The sequence below is a fragment of the Sapajus apella genome, unplaced genomic scaffold (genome assembly GCF_009761245.1).
Source record: "Sapajus apella isolate SASKATOON/1434 unplaced genomic scaffold, GSC_monkey_1.0 scaffold70, whole genome shotgun sequence".
Classification (NCBI taxonomy): Eukaryota; Metazoa; Chordata; class Mammalia; order Primates; family Cebidae; genus Sapajus; species Sapajus apella.
Window position 1 is genome coordinate 1266124 of NW_022437010.1, and position 10727 is coordinate 1276850.

Genomic DNA, 10727 nt, shown 5'->3' on the forward strand with positions numbered 1-10727 from the left:
CAGATCCCTTGAGCTCAGGAGTTTAATACTAGCCTGGGCAACATAGTAAAACCCCAGCCCTAAAAAAAAAAAAAAATAGTGATTGAGTTTAGTGGTATGTGCCTGTGGTCCCAGCAACTCGGGAGGCTGAGGTGGGAGGATCACTTTAGCCTGGGAGGCGGAGGCTGTAGTGAGCCAAGATCACCCCACTACACTCCAGCATGGGTGATGGAGTGAGACCCTGTCTCAAGAAGAAAAAAAAATCTACTTATAGGTTATTTCTGCCCCAGTCCTTATTTTATATTTGCAAATAAATGATGAACTTCAGTTTGAAGACAGAAGTGAACCAAATAATATTCTGAAATTATATCCTCACACATTTTACTGTGGAAACATTTATACACCCACACAAAATCCCACTTATAAAATGTCCCTGTAGGACACTAGCAAAATCCCATGGGATCCCAGGGTTTCAGGAGCATAGTTTGAGGAACCCAGTTAAAAATCTTTGTGCTGGCCGGGCGTGGTGGCTCACGCCTGTAATCCCAGCACTTTGGGAGGCTGAGGCAGGTGAATCACCTGAGGTCAGGAGTTTGAGACCAGCCTGGCCAACATGGTGAAACCCCATCTCTACTAAAAATATAAAAATTAGCTGGGTGGGTGGCGCATGCCTGTATTCCCAGCTACTCGGGAGGCTGAGGTAGGAGAATTGCTTGAAAAGGGAAGGAGGAGGTTGCAGTGAGTGGAGATCATGCCAACACACTACAGCCTGGGCATCACAGTGAGACTCAATTCCAAAAAAAAAAAAAGTTTTGTGCTTACTTCTTTAGAACTATCAGTGTTATCAATTAGAATGATTTTGGCTCCAATTATGCCTTTCTTTTTTTTTTTCATCTTTTAATATATGTATTTTTTTTGTAGAGACAAGGTCTCGCTATGTTGTGCAGTCTGGATTTGAACTCCTGAGCCCCCATGACCCTCCCACCTCAGCCTCCCAAAGTGCTAGGATTACTGGCATGAGCCACCACACCTGGCCTTCCAACTATATGTCTTTTACTCACATTCTTTTATAATAAGTCCCGAGTTAGGATAGCTATAGTATCACTTAACTCAGTAGCTTAACAAGACCATCAAAGACTGGGAATTCTTCCAATCTTTCAACTCTGCCATGTGGAAGCTTCCTCTATGTGGGAGCTTCCTTTATAGTCACAAACTGGCTGCAGCAGCTCCAGACATCTCATCCCTTATATCCCCACTTGGTAACAACCAAAGCCTGGAAGACACAGTAAAGACACAATCTTCTGTTCCTTTTTAAGTCTGAGGAAAATGATCCAGTAGTCCCTACTTCCAGTCATATTTCCCCTTAAATCTCACTGGCTAAAATATTATATTATGTACTCATTCCTAATCATCAGAAAGGAAAATGGAATTATGATAATGACTTAGATAAGTGATTCACAACCCAAGCTGCTCACAGCATCATTTGGGGAGTTTTCAAAAACTGTTAAACTCTAAACCAATTAAATCAGAATCTTTGGAGATGGGCCTGGGCATTAGTATTTTTATAGAGCTCCCCAAAAGATTCTGATTAACGGTGAAGGGTGAGGACCAGTGACTAGTCTAGTTCTTAGATGAGTCGAAGTTCACCTCCTTGGGCAAGGGAGGGACCCAGCCTTTCTTTAAACACGTGGTTGACCTGGAATAGGGAGAGAATGACTTTGCCATGCCCATCACGGTATTGTGGAGATTTAAAAATTAGTGGCCAGGTGAGGTGACTCATGCCTGTAATCCCAGCACTTTGGGAGGCCAAGGCAGGTGGACTGCTTGAGGCCAGGAGTTCAAGACCAGCCTGACCAACATGGTGAAACCCTGTTTCTACTAAAAATACAAAAATTAGCCAGGCGTGGTAGGCGTGCCTGTAACCCCAGCTGAGGCAGGAGACTCACTTAAACCCAGGAGGCAGAGGTTGCAGTGAGCCAAGATCACGCCACTGCACTCCAGCCTGGGTGACAGAGTGAGATTCTGTCAAAAAAAAAAAAAGGAAAACTAGTCAGAGCCGTTGAGGCACCGGCTACTGATACATACTATAAACATGGAAGATGGTTTTTATTTTTGTAATCTTGAGCAGGATACTGCATAATCACTGGACATTAAAGAAACAAATTCCTTCTTGTCTCCTTAGGCTCAGAGCCACTCAGACATTGGGAAGCAAGTTTGTCAAGATGACAGAGAACCAAGGTAATGGATTCCAGTTATGAAACAGGAAGTTCATTCATGAGTTTCTGGCACCCCTCCAAAGTGACGTCTTAGCCAGAAATGGGATAACTGGATTTCCCCACTTCTCTTTTATCATCCTCAATGAGAGTGATCAGATATTAGAGCTAGATGGAACCTTAGTCAAAATCTGGCTACTTGCCCCGTCCCACCAGGTTGCCACCCATTTCAAGTCTGAAGAGACAGAGACACCTGGACCTTATGTAATTACTGGGGATTACCTCAGGAGTCTGTGGCAAAAGTCAGCTTCTCCCCTTCCTGCTTCCCCGCCCTGTCTCTGGCGCGTTCCACAAACGCGCGGCTGTTTCTGTGATCTTACTTAAGCGTATGTAACCTGTGAATGCTGTATAGGAGGTCCTAATGAACATGATTTAGCTTTAACACTCAGTTTTCTAAAGGGACACGTGGGGGCAGCAAATGTTTAGGAAAAAAAAATTCCAGTTCTAGCCTGTACTGTCTACATATGTGTATATACTTGGGAAACGTGTGGGAAAGGGATATTTGAGAGCTTCTTTTTCTTTTTTGTGGTTTACTTATTTGATATTGAGATTGTTTCTGAGCCATGTGCCTCAGCATCGGATTGGGGATTTCAGAGAAAGTGTTAGTCACCGTGATTCAATTTAGCTTCCAAATGTGCCTCTGCTAAGAGACTATTAAAAGCACTCATAAATAGGACATGTGTCTTCTTTGAAAGGAGTGTTTGTTAATTTTGAGTCATATTTTCTTTTTAGAAATTCATGAGATTTGATGTCACAGAGACTGGAATAAGTATAGTCAAACTTATTAGTGAAGATTTCTTTAGGTGTTTTCATAATCCATTTCCATTGTTATGATTATTGATGAATAAAACATTTTCTTTGGTAGATACTTCTTTTTTCCCCCACCTTCATTTAATGTTTCCATTCTTATTGTCAAGTTTCTTATCACTCCCTAATAACTCTCAATCAAATAATGATTCCTGGGTGATTATTCCTGTTTTCCTACTATCACCTGTTGATTTGGAAAGGCAGAACAATACCGTAAGAAGCTTTGCTAATGTATTGAAAGATAAAACGATAATACTAAATACTAAAAGTGATACCAAAAGTGGAGTCCTGGCACTAGTATTATATTGCCACAAAATATCAAGCATGTATCCAACTGTTCAAGACACATTAAAGACACAGGTAATTTGCAGACATATTCAGGCTTGCAGTTTGCATTTTTTGGTTTTCTTGTGGATTTCAGTGGAAGTTGAGGTCATTCATGGGAACCAGTCACCAAAGAAATGTCAGTATTAGAAACCCAAGAGCCATTTCTCTAGCTTCTTCCAGAATCAAGGCTTTAGTGGTAATTTCTATCAACACTGGACATTTCGTTTGCAATTAACAATGAACACATAGCATTATGTTTAATTGCAACCCGTTTAAAGCTGATTGGATGCCCAGGTTTAAGAACATTCTTCAGTCAAAAAGGTCTTTTAATCAGGTCTTTAATCCTGAGCACAATCTAGGACACAGCATCATAGACTAACTCATTGGAGTGTCATCATCTAATCCTAACCACCCCCACCACCAACAGGCCGAATAGCTCTGGGCTCAGTACATACATTTGTACTGGGCTCAGTACACACATCTAAACTAGGCTCAGGATGCACCACTCACAGTGAGGGGCCTTTTGTAATGAGAGCTCTAAGGCTCTAAAATTCTGTTTCTGTTAGTTTCTTCCTCAGAATAAAACTGTGGAACGCATGGTGAATTCCCTCTCTTTGGGAAGTTTGAGCCAGGCCGATATTTAATCACAAACATCACGACTCAAATTCTTCCTACCTAGTGTTGGCAATGGAACACACCAGAACTGCTAAGGCCAAGGAAATCCCATTTTTTGAAGAGGGTTTCCTTTGTTAGCTTCTCTTTCTAGTAGTAAAAGTAAAAGAAAAAAGATGTTAAAGATGTAAATATCCTAGGGTTTTTTGGGTTTTTTTTGGTATAAATATCTGAACACAACAAGAGTATGTAATGTAAACTGGATATGTATTTTTTACATTTTACTTAATCTGAATTTTACACAATCTTTGCTTGAATGCTCCAATAATGAAAGGAGAAAATGTGTATTTAAACCATTTTTAAGTATTTATTCTTTATTTAGTACACTTGAGTTTCATTCGAGCTATATTTTAAAATGTAAAAATGCTAAGAAATTAAAAGCAGTCAAATGCTTTTGTCTGAGTCTTTGTTCAAGGAAGTATCGTAGACAACTTTGCCTTTAAAAGTTCTTGAGGCAAATGAAAACCAGTTTTTCAGAATTAGAAAGACCACAATTAACTTAGTATCCTATAACTTTGGTATTTTAAAAAATAATTCTCAAAGTGGTGAGTCAAGTCAGAAAGGGAACTGTGTGTAAATTGTCAGGTTTTGGCATTTGTTTCCAACTACTTCCAGAGAGAAATTTTCATTTTTATTCTTCTCAGCACTACATTTCAAAGGAAAATCATACAATTCTTACAGTCACAATACCACAGCTAAAATTAATCATAAAGACTGTACAATTTACATCATAAGATTCAGAAAGAGCACATTTTGAGTTTGAAAATAAATGAAGTCATATGTGCTATGTCCATTATTTAAAAAAAAAAAAAAAAAAAAAAAAAAAAAAAAAAAACACCTCATATACCTGATCAGGCCTTGTTAAATTGTCAACATAAATTTCTAATGCAACTTACTATGTTGACATAAATACACAAAAAAGTGTCATTTGAACAGGGCCTCCCCAGGGTTCCAGAGCCTGGAACAATTTAATAAAAAAATTAAGTACTGTTTTATTGAGAGGGGGGAGGAATGAGCTTTTAAAACAAAACAAACCAAAAGCAAAACAAAACCAAACCTCTCCAGACGGAGAATCTGTGAGTTTTGAGCATGTGATTGGAAATCCAGAGGTAGCTTGATTGTCATTTTGAGATCCTTCACAAGTAACCTTGCAGAGCCTCAGACGACTGATGGGCACATCTCTTTTGCTGGATAGCCTTGCAGCAATACGTGTAAAAGTAGTGAGGCTTCACTATTAAGACATTACCAGAGATTAAAACATGGAAATCTGGCAAGTTTTAACAGCAATCGAAGTGTGTGGTTTGGAGAAAAAGCACTGGAGTCTGGAGTCTACAGGTCCCGTCGAGCACACGTGGAAAGGATGTGCTTCCTTTGGGAAGGCAGGAGAGGCTTAAGAGAGTGTCTTCACTTTAAAAAAACACAGCCTTACCTCGTCTGGCAAAATTAAAGTGACAAATCCTGGAGAAAATCTCAGAGCACGCATCACAACCAGTCCCGCCATTACTCAACTTAGACAAACTGAAAGTAAACGGAGCCTTGTCCGAGTCTGTCCGCGACCCTGGGCCCCTCCAGGCAGCGGGAACACCGGGAGGACCCCTCAGGGCCGGCACCAAGGGAACCAGGACCGAGCCCGGCGACTGCCGGGGCTTTGCAAGGCAGAAGGTTTTCAGACTTCCGTCCCAGACTTTCAGGAGACTGGCATCCATTTAGGAGACTCTCTGTCTCCACCAGCCTCTAAATTCTGAATGGGAATAAGCCCAATCGGCTCCCCACCCCCCAGCCCGCCCGGGTTTGGCGCCAGAGCGCCCTCCAGGCAGAGGCCCGATTGCAGCGGGAACCACCAGCCCAGCGGGGGCGCCCTACCCTCGGCACGGCCGTCCCCGCCTCCCGCCGCAGCCCGAGGGGCCGGCCTCCGAGCCACCCGGCTGTGCCACCTGGGAGCTGGCCCGGTCCGCAGAGCAAAGTGGCGGCGGTGGGGCCGGAAGCTGGAGCGCGCTGCGAGCCAGCGGCCAGCGCACCGCCGGGAAGCGACGCCCACCTGTTTGCTCAGATATTGCCATTTCCAGGCCGTGACACTTGGACCCTGAATGGTGATCAGCCTCCTCACCTGAGGCAAGGCCGAGCCGCGGGGCACACATCCTCGGGTAGACTTAGTAGCCAGAGGGTCAGCGGCCGAGGCCGCCAGCTGCGCGCGGATCTCGGAGCACAAGGCGTGCTCGCCTGGCGGTGGTGCCTAAGGCTGGGGTTGCTGCAGGTCCCCGAGGCCCGCTCCAGGAAAGCGCATCCGAGCCTCTCCACCCAGCGACTCAGGGACCTTTAGGTACAAATGTAGGCCGCTTACATCTCTGGTGGAGAGGATATTGTAGAGGGCGCTCTGCCATTGGGTGCGCACCTGATCAGCGAACTTAGCGAGTTTAGGGATGGAGAAGTAGGATGGAGAGGAGAGCGAAATTTCACTCCCTCTAATTTAGCGGGAAGAAGTCTATGATCGAGGATTCCTGGCTTTCCGGACTTTAGATTCAAGGAACAAGGCCCAGGCGCATAGACTTATCGAGCCAGACGGAGACTCCAAGGTAGCGCGTGAGGAGTTGGGAAGACGGGAAAGAAAAGGCAGAAGAGGGGAAACTGGAGAAAAAGAAGCCCAAAGGTGGAGTAAAGTTATGCCCGGTCCCAAGTAAACTTTATTCTAACCTAGAGGCTGTCGCGATTTCTTAGACGTAAAGGCACCCTATGCTGTGCTTGTAAAGCAGTGTCCCACGAAAACCGGGAACGCAGCCGAGAGATATCGGGAAACGCCGAGTTTGTAGGCTCTTGCTTAGCAGTGCTGTTCGACTTGTTCTTAAGTTGGCTAATTAGAACGCAGAGCAGTTTGAGAGGTTTAGTTTTGCCATACTTAGGACTGAGACATGCCCTGTTTTTCAAAGGAGGGACAGATAAAGCCGGGGTCTGAAATTTTTCACAAGGCCAAAGATGAGGAGTGGCTGCAGTTTAGAAAGTGAATCCCAAAACTCTGCTACAGATGGAGGCACACTTTTCCTACATAGCTCCCAAATTTGGGTTTTACTTCCAGATACTCTGATTTCTTTGTGGTGTTGACCCACTCAGGCATCGGGACTTACAACCCTCCAGCTGATTCTAATATGCAGTCAAGTTTGAAAGCCACTGCCCTAAGACATCCATTACCCCCAGGAAAGGTTTTTTGAAGAAGGAGCAGGGACCTGCTCCCACTTAGCTCTTGGCAATTGTGCCAGCTCTGGATCTAGCTCCCTAGTCATCGAAAAGTAGAATCCTTCACCTTACAGGTGTTTTGTTTTTCAAAGTGACACAGCAAAACATTGACTCTCCAGTGGCATCAGCCATGCAGGAATTATGAAAGATGAAGCCAGCTCCCCCAGGCCTTCAATTAGTGCAAATGATAACTTAGCATTGAGAATTCTGCCTGCCATGTACAAGCTCTTTCAGCCACCCTGACTCAGGATATTCCATTAGGAACCAAAGTAATCTCTCAGGGCTAGTGATTGCAGACTTTTCGAGCTCGTGTTAAGGAAACTCAGAGTCTCAGATTCAGGCTGGATCACATGCACTTTCATCCAGATTCCCCCAAGCATCCAGACTCCTCCAAAATGCATCTGCTACGTTAAGACTGGCTACAGAAGAAGCCTCGCTGGTGTCTAGAGTGTCCAGGAGTGGCACTGGGGAACGGAGGTGAGGGGGTGGGGGCAGTATTGGATGTCCAGGATCGTTCATGTACAAACTGAAAACCTGGTTATATTAAGTGGTGAATTACTGATACCAAGACTAGCAAAATAGCCCCTTTTCAGCGGATATGGAGGGGAGGATAATTCTCTTGACCTTTCCTAAAGGCAACTCCAGAGGCAGAGGCACCACATAGAACCCCCCCCCCAAGACCTCCCGCCCCCACCAGGCACCCAGCTGTGCTTGGGTTTGGATCCCTAAAGCGTTTATCACCTCACTCTAGACAAGGCAGAACCTGGAAGGAGATAACCCTGGGTGGCTGCGTTGGGTCAGGGATTACTTATAACTTCCTAGGATTTCATTCTCTCTCTCTTATTTCTGCACCATTTATTTGCAGTGAGAACTGCCTCATGCTTCCTTAACCTCCATCTCTCCAAGAACAAGTGCATAACATGGGAAGGGGGGACCAGGGATTGGAGGGAGCAAAAGCCTCCTCCACTGGTCAAGAATTCCCTGCGTACTCCAGTTGCTGAGGACGAGAAAAGGGACCTTACAGTCTTCAAGAACTCGCTTTTTTACTCCCCCCACCCTCAACGCTTTCTGCTGATCTATTTGGGGGCCTTTGGGAGCATCTTCAAAGACGCTAGGAAAGCAAACATTGGAGAGGGGGCTGCAGATGTGCCCATTCCATAGATACAAGAGAGCCAATCTACACTCTTCCAGCCCCAGGCCCAGCCCTGGACGGGGATCCTGGTCACACCCCGGCTCTGCAGCTCAAGGTTCCCTATGTCTTTCCGGGCCAGTCTGGACAAGACGCGTCCCCGCGATTTATTCTGCATAAAAGTTGGGAGAGTTCCCCTTTCCTCCATCCCTCCCCGGTCCCCTGCCCCCCCACCCCACACTCTGCTGCGGTTCTCTGCTAGGGTTTCCCTCGGGGCAGATTACTTTATGACAGGGTGTGATAAGTGGTGATTTTGTTCCTCTTTTGATGGCAGGATTGCTTTGTAAACAGAAGCGCAAACCCGTTCCGATAGTGGTTCCGCACCAGTGCTCAGCAGCCGCCCTGGCACAGCGGGCAGCCGAGACGGCTGCTGCACCTGTCACCTAGGGCCTAGAGGGCCGGGAGGTCGCTCCTGGAGTGGGCGCACTGACCAGTGACGCGCTCCTCCAGCCTCCAGGGCGTTCTTATGTTCTGGGCCTCTGGGCTTCCCCGCTTGCTGCACACCTCCGGCCTGTACCCATCGCTGTCAATTGAAAGCGTGCATTCTGGTGAGCCACAGTGGGACACCCCTAATGTACACCCTCCCTTCTTCACCTTCTCCCTGGACGCCTTTGCTAAGGGATTTGGCTCATTTTCTTTTCCTGTGGTTGCTGGTAATTCTACTGGTAATTCCTCTGGTCTAATCCAATTGGAGAGTCAAGAGGGCTTCTGTGCCATCGAGGAATCGGTCTGATTGAAGACCCGAAATCCCAGGGTGGGAAAATGCCACTCGACTTCCCTCACCTTCTCCTTTGAGTAGCCCAACTTTCCTTCTTCCTGGCCCTGACCCTGAGGGCCAGTTTACTACTCCAAGGGGGACCAGGAAGGAACTAGAGTTTGAGTTAGGTTTGCTCCGCCAAGGGCAGGGAAGACCAGCCACTATAGGAGATGGGGGAAGAGGAGAGACCAGACCGGCAGCAAGAGGCCACTCAACCTGCCCAGGGATCTTCAGCTCCCCAGGGGGAGAGTGAAGCTGAGGTCATCACCCCAGTGAACTCATTGCTCAGACTGGGGTCCAGATATCCAAGTTCCTTTAAGAAACGTTGGGCAAAATCGCCAGGGGTATAGTGCTTGATGGTAAGTGAAGAGGTGGAGTGAAAACGTGGCTCAAGCAGGATTTAACCCTAAGGCAGTGATTATTCCCTCAGCAACTTTGGCGTTGATGGCGCTGGGAGGAGGATGCGTTCCACCGGCATTTCTGACACCACAGGCCTCAGAGAGCCTGAGCTCAGCATTACCTGAAGCTGGGAGCTCCGCTAAACTCGATACTATGCCATCCCACCCCTCCCCGAAGCTCAGGCTTCCCGCACTGAATGGCGCACAGAAAAGTTTGCGATACGGCCCAGTGTCCCAGGCCTGTTAGCTACGAACCTGCTTCGTGGTGGCAGCGCCAGGAGTGGCTGGGGAACTCCCGCGGCTCTCCCTCTCCCATCCCAGGGGGAGGAGAGGGGATCCGCGGATCTCTGATTCAAAGGATCCCAGAGCCCGCACCTCCCGAGACATTTGGGGTGCGGAGGTGGGTGGCCAAGTGCAGTTAGTGGCCTTGGGTCTGCCCGCACTGGGCGCAGCTGGCTAACCAGACTGGCTGCCAGGAACCTGGAGAGCTGAGGAGGCTGGGAGGCATTTCCCCTCCCCACCAATCGTGGCACCCCCGGAGGTGGCGCTGTCTTGCTGCTGCGGAGCTGCGGAGGAGGTCCGGGTGGGGAAAGGCTCTGAGCGGTGCAGCAGGTGTTTGAGGAGCGAAGGGAGGACGAAGATCTGGCAGGACTGGGGTTCTGAGGAGGAAATCGCAGGAGGTGCAGATGACCAGTTCCCGGCTGGGCTGCGGTGTGTCTAAGAAGGGGCAGTGGGGTTTACATCATCTTGAATAGAACAGGTCTTGGGCGCTGTGAACTCTTCTTGGACCGGGCAGTGTAGACCGTCCTGGACAAGGCTCCGCAGCCTTTCTTGAGCGCATATTGCTGGCCCGGCGCTGTGCTAAGGCTTTTGCGCACATTCCCCTATTGAATTCCCACCAATTGTCCACTTTACAAACCAGGAAACAGGGGTCAGACAAGGTCAGTAACTTCCTCGGGATCACACAGCCAGTACATGTAGATACCAGAGTTGAATGTGGATCCCAAGTGATCTCACTGCAAAGCTAAATTCTAGCTCCAGCATTCCACCTCTCTCCCACGTCGTCCTCCCCCTAGGACGTGCATAGATTCCGAGGG

At 47.3% G+C, this 10727-nt stretch overlaps 1 long non-coding RNA gene across 1 annotated transcript; it reads right to left on the reverse strand.

The window, feature by feature from the left end:
* Positions 1-1134: 1134 nt before the first annotated feature.
* On the reverse strand, positions 1135-4153 carry LOC116531288. Its single transcript, XR_004260351.1, has 2 exons — positions 3316-4153; positions 1135-1252 (listed from the first exon to the last, which is right to left on the reverse strand). It is a non-coding gene; the product is annotated as an uncharacterized LOC116531288 (long non-coding RNA).
* Between the last annotated feature and the right edge of the window lie 6574 nt (positions 4154-10727).